Source organism: Pongo pygmaeus, chromosome 2 (genome assembly GCF_028885625.2).
Source record: "Pongo pygmaeus isolate AG05252 chromosome 2, NHGRI_mPonPyg2-v2.0_pri, whole genome shotgun sequence".
Lineage (NCBI taxonomy): Eukaryota > Metazoa > Chordata > Mammalia > Primates > Hominidae > Pongo > Pongo pygmaeus.
Window position 1 is genome coordinate 164,176,302 of NC_085930.1, and position 8,062 is coordinate 164,184,363.

General features: G+C 41.6%; 1 long non-coding RNA gene across 1 annotated transcript; it reads left to right on the plus strand.

The window, feature by feature from the left end:
- Positions 1 to 2,091: 2,091 nt before the first annotated feature.
- On the plus strand, positions 2,092 to 4,186 carry LOC129032591 (uncharacterized). The gene is made up of 3 exons (XR_008501401.1): positions 2,092 to 2,332; positions 2,632 to 2,779; positions 4,054 to 4,186. It is a non-coding gene; the product is annotated as an uncharacterized LOC129032591 (long non-coding RNA).
- The last annotated feature ends 3,876 nt before the right edge of the window (positions 4,187 to 8,062 follow it).

Consider the following 8,062-nt stretch of genomic DNA (forward strand, 5'->3'; position numbering starts at 1 on the left):
TATCGGATAGTTTTGTTCTTTCTTAAAATGACCATTTCATCTTTCATCTCCTGTATCATTTCACTGTATTCTTTAGAATGCTTGGATTGGGTTTTGACTTTCTTCTGGATTTTGATGATCTTCATTTCTATCCATATTCTGAATTATATTTCTGTCACTTCAGCCATTTCAGCCTGGTTAAGAATCATTGCTAGGGAACTAGTGCAGTTGTTTAGAGGTAAGAAGACACTCTAGCTTTTTGAGTTGCCAAAGTTCTTGTGCTATTTTTTTCTCATCTTTGTGGGCTGATGTTCCTTCAATCTTTGAAGTTGCTGTCCTTTGGATTTTTTTTTAATCCTCTTTGACATCCTTGGGAGTTTAATTATGGTATAAGGTAAGTTCAGTTAACTGGCTTCATTTCTGGAAGATTTTAGGGAGCCAAGCCTCAGCTCAGAACTCCTGAGATGCATACTCTAACTTTTAGGGGCTGGTATCAGGCCCGTGGCTTTGTTCTGTGGCCCCCTCAAGGTTAGGATCCTGCTGCCTTAGAGAGGCCAAGGTGTTCCCAGACTGCTGGTCACAACACTTCAATAGGTGGTGCCATCCAAAGCACTTTTTTGGGCACTGGCAGCAAGCTCCATCCTCATTCTAATGTGCCATCAGCAGTGGCAGCACACTGGTGTACACGCTCATAGACTGAGGCAGGGCACTGATTGCCACAGAGGCACTGGCCTCGTGTGGGCAGTCACAGTGGTGGTAGTGGTGGTGGCATGGCAAGGGGTACAGGAGCCACCAGCATCTATGTGGCCAGCAGCAGTGTCAGTGTGGAGGTGGGGCTTTGGCAGGCACAGGGCTGATGTTCTCTGTGCATGCAATCACACCAGCAGCAATGGCAGCTCAGGACAGGAAGTGGGGCGGCTGGTCTCCTTTTGTGCATTCCCCATTGACAATGGTGTCACGGTAGGAGGGTAGGGTCCATTCATGGCAGCAGCGGTGGCATGTTGGGGTGCACATGCACACATGCGCCAGTGGGTAAGAGGAGGCAAAGTGTGCATTCCCCTCAATCAAGTAATGTGGGGGTTAGCTGTGGGTGAGCACATGCCAGCAAATTGCATGGGGGAGGCTGTGGTATGGGGGAGATGGGTGGGCCAGCACAGGTCAGCAGGGGCTGTTCTGCTGGAGATCTCCAATGGTCAGGCATGGTCTGCCAGTGCAGGAGCTATGATGCAGTTCCCTCAGAGGTACCCTAGCTGGGCATCCAAGGCTGCAGTGCAAGCAGGTGCACCCAGGCTGGGGCCCCGGAAGAGGACAGCAGACAGGGGTGCACTTAGGTCAGATTGGCCCCATTCCATGGGCATGATCATCCTGCTATATTCTGATCCAACAGTTCACATAAGGCTAAAGTATCCTAGGGAAGCAAGGCAACCCTTGAGGGATAGGTGCTTCTGGCCATGATCTGCTGTAGACATTCCTGCACAAAACCCTCTGAGCTTCATACTGGCTGGAATTCTGCTCCTACTACCTCTCTAAGCAGCTCTCCCTGCCAACTCAAGTGTCCATGAGGGATGTGGGGTCTCCTGCTGCCAGATTTCCAGAGGTCCATGGTGAGAGCAGGTTGCTCCTTGCCTGCTCAACTCACCCCTTCCCCAGGAGTTGTTGGGGGCCAGGAATGAGTCCCCACGTGTGGGAGCCCAGTCCTGTGTTCCCAGCCTCCTTGCCCTTCAGCCCAGCATCTGTGTCCTCCCTTCATTTATTTTCAATGCCTTCTCTCCGAAGATCTGTTTGGAATGCACCAGTCCTCTGGATTTCCTAGTCCCTTGGTGGCAGATGTTCTTTCCCACTGCGTCTAGTCAGTCAGCTTGCCTCCCTCACATTTCCATGGTCAGGAGCTTAACCAGATCTTCTGATCAATGTCCCAAAGGCTGTAATCAACATATGAGGTACGAAGGTCTTCTTCCACGCTCACCTTGGCTGGGCTGTCTGCTCCCCATTTCGATGCTAGGTGCCACAGGCTCAGGGCCTCTTGGGCTCTGGGAGGAGATGCAGTGGAAGACAAGGCCATTATGAGGTCACTCCAGAGTCGCCTAGCACTGTTGCCACCTCATGATCTCCAGCATCCAAGGAGAGTGCGGGCAGCTGGAGCCAGGTCCTCCTCCTCCTCCTTCTCCTCCTCTTCTTCCTCCTCCGTCTTTTCTTCCTTTCCTCCTCCTCCTGCCTACTGCAGAGCAGCAGAAAGCAAAAGAGCTAGAAAAGGGTGAAATCAATTCTTTTTCTGTAACTTTTTGCTTTGCTTTTATTAAGTTCTTAAGTCTTTTGGTCTTGAGTCTTAGATAAGATGCAAATAATTCTGAAGGTATCATAACTTTTAATATTATCAGTGGATATTTAAGAAAAAAATAAAACCATAGGATAGATTGATTGACAGTTAGTAGAGAATAAAAAGCAGATTCAGGAGAGGCCATGGGGAGGCAAAGAGAGAGAAAGGAGTGGAGAGTGTGCATGAGTGTGTGTGAGTGTGTGTGTGTGTATGTGTGCATGCGAGAGAGGGCAGGGGAGGGAGGGAGAGAGAGAGTGAGAAAGGGAGAAAGAGTGGAAATTCTAGAAAGAAATTGCCTCTTCTTCTGTTCAACTGTTTCACTGTTTTATCAAAAGTTAGCACTGCCTCTAAGGTCTCCTGCAATTCACCCACTCACTCCTCTTACTCCATCATATTCAACTTCTAAACTAAGAGGAAAGCCTGAGCTAGAGGTCCTATGCATCAATCAGGGAAGAGATATTGAGAAGAATTAACAGAGAAACTGTAAGTGGCTGAACACTACATAAGGACAAAGAATAATTGCTTGGTTCTAAGATGGGCCTGGCCTGACAGATTAGGCCACAGTTAGCCTGTTCCCAGGACACTTGGCGGTCATTAGTCCCAGAAAAGGAATCATTGCATTTGATCCTATGAGAAGCCAAGCATGCTTTCCTGATGAAACAGCATGCCAGCAGATTAGGATATTGCTCTGAGACAAAGGGGAACATATGGAAACTATCTTGAGAAGGATACAAAGTAATAATTACCCCACAGATTGACCCAGACAACGTAATCATTGTGGGGCCAATGTAGAAAAAGAGCATTTTATTAATATAATTTTTCTTTTTCTTTAACACAACTAGTCATTCTTTTCAAATTATGCTGCATGGGTCCAACAAAAAGCAGCAGAATAAATATTTGCTTTTGATTAAATGCATTGTTGTTTTCCTTAGAAAAGGAAATTATCTGCAAAACATAATACATTTTAGTTGATTTACGGAAATTACCTCAAAAATGAAGCTCAAGAGAATTTCACACCAGGAATCTCAACTTTTTAAAGAAGAAAGAATAGACGAGAGTTGAAAAATCTTCTCCATAGTATTGTATGTCTGGAACAACTTAGCACTTTTAAGAAAAAATGGCATGAATAAAACAACGGTATTAGTACTCTTTTTTTTGGAAAAACATATTCACATGTATGATTTGGAGAGAACATTTGCTTTTGTCAAATGTGTCAGAGCCCTTCATCGGGTGCACTGATACTACTCATCTCAGCCTTCATGGCAGAATGAATAGTAGAATCATGCCTATGCCAACAAACATTAAGGAGTTATGCGAGTTCCCTTAACATTAGCATATTTCTCTCCCTTAGGAAAGGGTATAGATGAGAGTGAATGTTAAAAAGAAGGAACCATGACACATAAACCAGACCATATTCTTGGCTCTCACTTAGAATGAATCAGAATAGTTGGAGCAATAGCACAGGCATTTGCTAAGTACCCATGCCCACTGGTCTACCAAAAACTGGTTCTTTCCAAATCACACATGTGTATATGTTTTTCAAAAAAAAAAAAAGAAGACTAATACCATTGTTTTATTCATGCCATTTTTCTTAAAAATGTTAAGTTTCACCAGACATACAATATTGCGAAGAATATTTTTCAACTCTTGTCTATCCTTTCTTCTTTAAAAAGTTGAGATTCCTGGTATAAAATTCTTCTGAACTTTATTTTTGAGGTAATTTCTGTAAATAAACTAAAACGTATTATGTTTTGCAGGTATTTTTTCTCTCGACTAAAACATCCATTTTAATCAATATTTGGCAAGAAAATATCTACCTGTTTCATCTTCACTGGTTATTTCAATAAACTGGAAAGAATGACTGTCTAAATGGTAGTTATGTCCCATGAGATGTTTAAGCAAAGGGGAAAATTATACAAAAAAGAATGCCATATTTTGTCTGGGCCACCAGAATGATAATAAAAATTTATCATGCTAGAAAGTAATGCCGTGGTATCCAAACAGGAGCTGCTGAGATGTTGGTCCATACTGAGGTGACCACAGCCTTTGCCTCCATGAATTCAGATGCCATCTTGTCCTTGGACTCCAAACCAAATGACATTGTTTAGACTGTACCCTAGAACCAGATGTCCCTAAGAAGGCAAATTATTTGGAGAGACCTACCAAGGATTCTAATCTACTTTGGTCAGTGTCACTCGGTTTGACATTGAATGTTGCAGGGTGCTAAACAGAACTTACTTCAAGATGACTAAGGGACCTCAGGTATTTGAATTCAGAAAAGACCCACTTTATGGTGGCATCCAAAAACAAAGTAGATTTCTTGATGTAGGCTCACTCAAAATCCAACAAAATAAAAACTAGGAAACACCAGTTAAAGTATATGAATGGCTTTGATCTAAATAGCAGAAGAAGTAAACTCAGTAAGCATTTGTTATTTTAAAATGCTGAGTCACAGGTTAAAGAATGGTTTAGATAACCTCATGGTTTATGGATCCATAATATAACATTAAGAAAAGATGGTGATACTTAGTAAACATTTTGTGGTTGATGTCAACAAGGTTAATAATATCCTTCTGTAAAACAGGACTTGTTTGTTAGAACTGCAAAAGGACTAAAAGGTCATATAGTTCAATCTCCTAATTTTAGAGAGAAAGAAAACAAAAAGGCCTTTAGAGGCTAAGACTTGAGTAAGATCCCACAGCGAGGTAATGACTCAAACTAGGTGCCAGACCAAGGCACTGATTCTTAGTACTAGTATTTTTCTCCAGACCAGTATTTCCCAAATTGTGTACCTCAAATTTCTTGGTTTGATTACACAAACACACACACACAAACACACATACACACACACCCTTATCTATCTATATATTTATATATATGTATATCTCCTTTCTTAGTGATTCACAAAGCACATTATCATATTAAAAATTCTGAGGAATCTTTCAGTAAAGAAATCTGTTTAACTTTACTAAGCTCAACTTTTCCCAAACTTATTTAACCATGAAGCCCTTTTTGCCACTCAATAATTAATTAATATCTCATGAAACTAAATCAGGAAATGTCTGCCTCAAAACCTCATTTGTATTTGTAATTATTCTATTTGGTCCACTGGTTCATTTTTTTCAACCTGGTTAATGCAAGCTAGAAATATGAGCAGCAAATAAAAATAGATTCTTAAGTAAAACCCCAACAGTTTCATTCATTCAACCAACTCATCACAGTAACAGTGAAATCCCAAGGATACATGTACATAGACCAGCTGCATGGCACAGAGCCAATGGTGATCTCTATATTTTTGCACACTTGCAAATCAGTAAAGCATTGGCCCACTTCTTTCAAAGGCAGATGGCCATAACATTAGATGTATACCAACTGATTTAAGAAAATTTTCTTTGACACTTACAGACTTTTTTTTGTATAAAACAGAAAGTGAGTATCCCATACAACAGAATTATGTCTGTAGATTTTTGTTGAATCAAGAGTACACTTAGCTTTAGAGGTGAATCTTTATCTCTAAATAAAATGAAAGGAGATTCAAGCCAATATCTTATAGAGAGTTATAAAAGCTTCATTCTATTTTAAAACCTATTCATCAGTTCCCATGGCATTGTCATTTCACCTTTGTGAAATGAGAATATTAGGCTGTCAAACTGGTATGGAAATTCTAAAATTCTTAAGTGTTTATGTAATCTCCTGGCTTAAGAAAACAGATCTGGAAAGGCATCATTTGCGTTTGTCAAATGTGGCAGAGCCTTCTCATGCTACTCATCTCATTCCTCATGGCAGAATGATTTCTAGCAGAATCATGCACATGCCAACCAACATTGAGGAGTCATCTGATTTCCCTTGAGATTAGCATATTTCTCTCTCTCCCTTTCTCTCTCTCTCTCTCTCTCTCTCTCACACACACACACACACACATGCGCCTGGAAGGTACTTGACAGACTCTAATGATTAATTTTATGTGCCAACTTAACTAGATCAAGGGGTGCCCACATCGCTGGCAAAACATTATTTCTGGGTATGCCTGTGAGGGTGTTTCTGAAGACTTTAGCATTTTAATAAGTAGACTGAATAAAGAAGATCCATCCTCTTTGGATGGATGTGGCAGGCATCATCTAATCCATTAAGAGTCTGAATATAACAGAAAGGTAGAGAAAGAGCTAATTTTCTCTCTACCCCACCCCTCCCTTCCTTGAGCTGGGACATCCAACTTCTCTTGCCCTCAGACAAGGCCCCCTGGTTCTTGGGCCTTTAGACTCCAAGATTTACACTGGTACCTCCTTTCTTGATTTTCAGGCCTTTCCCTACCCCTCCTGGTTCTCGGTCCTTCAGCCTTGAACTGGGAGGTAAACTATCAACTCCCCTGGCTCTCAGGCCTTCAGACTTGGAGTACATTACACCATTGGCTTTCCTCATTCAGCAGCTTGCAGATGGCATATCATGGGATTTCTCAGCCTCCATAATCTTGTGAGCAAATTTCCATAATATGTGTGTGTGTGTGTGTGTGTGTGTGTGTGCTGTGTGTATGTACACATATCCTATTGATTCTGTTCTCTAGAGAACCCTGACTGATACAGACTTTGGTACTGATGGTGGTTCTTTAGAAAACAGAATTTTTTTTCTGTTTTTCTGAATTGATTTTGGGGTTCCCGGGATTGGCTCTCTACACTAATTAGATTTCAAAATGCTAATGACTCTCTTTCCAGTAGTGAAAAAAAAGGCACTGACAGTCTATGGCATGATCTGGTTATAGAGATATGCAAAATATCTGCCTTGGATACTCCTAATCAACCACTTATAAGAAGTAAGGAACTGAGTACTGTTAACCTTCTCAGATGGAGGCACAAGACCTTATTTTGTGATTGGCTGAATTACAACACAAGCTGAAGTCCCAGCTTCACAGAGTGTCTACTATTATAGTGAGGATATTCATTGGAAATAAATAGGATCCTGTAAGTTGAGATGGGGACATATGGAAAGACACAAATGAAGTTGGGGACATTGAGTCCTAAATTCAGGTAAATCTTCTTTGTCAGTGGAAAAGGTCTCTTCACCCCCAGAAAAAGCAGCCTCTCCACTGTCCCCCAGTTGTATCAACCTATCTGCCTCCGTCTGAGAGGATTGAGCCTGCATTGCCTGAGGAAATGATAATGGCCTCCTGTAAGGCAGTTCCCATTCAAGACAATATCAATTCTCCTCAGGGCCCACTCCTACCACCCTTTTTGATTCTAGAGCTATAACTAGACTCAAGTCCCAGCAGACTCATGAGGAGGTATACTACACTCCGAAAGAACTACTTGTGTTTTCTAATTTATACAAGCAGAAATCCAGGGAACCCTTATGGGAATGGATATTAAGGGTGTGAGATAATGGTAGAAGGAGCATAAAATTGGATGAGGCTGAGTTTATTGATATAGACCCCCCAAGCAGAGATTCTGCATTTACTGATACTGCTCAGAGACTAAGAAATGGCTCTATCTGTCTGGTGGTTGGTTGCCTGAAACATGGTTCAAAAGACAGCCCACCTGCCTAATCTCCTTTGCTTTAATGTAGAGGAAGGGATTCAAAGGCTTAGAGAAATTGGAATGTCAGAGTGGATTTGTCATTTAAGACCTAGCTTTTACTAAATTTATTTTGAGAAATAAATGTGTAAGGGAATCCCTAGCATCCTTGAAGACATCCATAATGGTTCTTCTCTGTAGGCCAGACCCTAGAGTGTGAACTGCAGTCACTCAATTGGAAAACCTAAATGCAATGGAAGTA